This window comes from Gossypium arboreum, chromosome 11 (genome assembly GCF_025698485.1).
Source record: "Gossypium arboreum isolate Shixiya-1 chromosome 11, ASM2569848v2, whole genome shotgun sequence".
NCBI lineage: Eukaryota > Viridiplantae > Streptophyta > Magnoliopsida > Malvales > Malvaceae > Gossypium > Gossypium arboreum.
In genome coordinates this window covers 31,090,198-31,091,562 of record NC_069080.1, presented here as the reverse complement: position 1 = coordinate 31,091,562, position 1,365 = coordinate 31,090,198, and the positions used below count along the sequence as shown (strand labels likewise).

General features: G+C 32.6%; 1 non-coding gene across 1 annotated transcript; it reads right to left on the bottom strand.

The window, feature by feature from the left end:
• Positions 1 to 1,016: 1,016 nt before the first annotated feature.
• On the bottom strand, positions 1,017 to 1,122 carry LOC128284481 (small nucleolar RNA R71). The gene has a single exon (XR_008274906.1). It is a non-coding gene; the product is annotated as a small nucleolar RNA R71 (small nucleolar RNA).
• Between the last annotated feature and the right edge of the window lie 243 nt (positions 1,123 to 1,365).

The window sequence follows — 1,365 nt, the reverse complement described above, 5'->3', positions numbered from 1 at the left end:
TTAAGATACTAAATGAAGAAATTGTTTAATTCAGATTGATAATGACAGATGAAATCTAGATGGATTCTTTCTTGGGTATTGTTTCGCTTCTTAGTTGTTAATTGTTTGTTTTCATAATATGTTCTTTGCCTTGTTCTTTAGTTAATTTTAGTTTTAATCAATCACTCTAATTTTTGGTTAAATAATAAAAAAGATGGTAATTACTAGTACTTTTAGTCCTCATGGGAACGATATCTTTGCTCACTGTAGTTATACTATTAATTGATAGGTACACTTGCCTTCGTCAGAATTTTAGTTGGTTTACGATTGCATCAAGTTTTTGTCACCATTGCCGGGGACTGAAATATTAGGAAAACTTTATTTCTATTAATTTAGCCATTTTTTATTTTTATTTCTAATTTAATTTTTATATTTTAATTTTTCGTTTGTTTGCTTCTGGCAAGTTCTTTTGGTTTATGACTAAAGGAAACCCTTTAGAACCATTACTTTTTTATAATGAGATTGAAAAGACTACTCATAGAAATCGTAGAGAGGTTAGAGAAGCCAGGAAAGATCAATTGAATATAGTAGACGATCAAGAGGAAAAGGATATTACTGTGGAGATTGGTGATAATCAAAATAACCAACTACCTCTTACAGCTTCTGCTCCTCGGAATATGTATGATTATGCTAAGCCTACTTTGATTGGGACTGAATCGAGTATTGTGAGACCTACCATTGCTGCAAAGAATTTTGAACTGAAGCCGAACACAATTCAAATGATACAACAGTAAGTTCAGTTTGATGGTTTTTAAGATGAAGATCCAAATAGCCATTTGACTAACTTTCTAGAGATTTACGACACATTTAAGATTAATGCCGTTTCTGATGATGCCATATATTTATAGTTATTCCCATTCTCTTTGAGAAGTAAGGTAAAACAGTGGTTGAATTCACTCCCACGGGGTTCTATCACAACTTGGGATCAAATGACTGAAAAGTTTCTATTGAAGTACTTCCCACTAGCCAAAATAGCTAAATTGATGAATGACATCTCTTCTTTTGTTCAATTTTATATGGAGACATTGTACAATGCATGAGAGAGATTTAAAGATCTTTGAAAATGTGCCCTTATCATGGGTTACCTTTGTGGTTACAAGTTCAAACTTTCTACAACGGTTTGAATCTCTCAACTAGGTAATTAACTGATGCAGTAGTTGGTGGAACACTGAATAATAAAACACCCGGGGAAGATCAAGAGTTTATTGAAGAAATAGCATTGAATAACTATCAGTGGCAAGTCATGAAAACAAAACCGATAAAAACAGTCGGTGTTTTTGATATAGATGCAAATGCTATGTTGGCAAGCCAAATGGAAGCACTAAA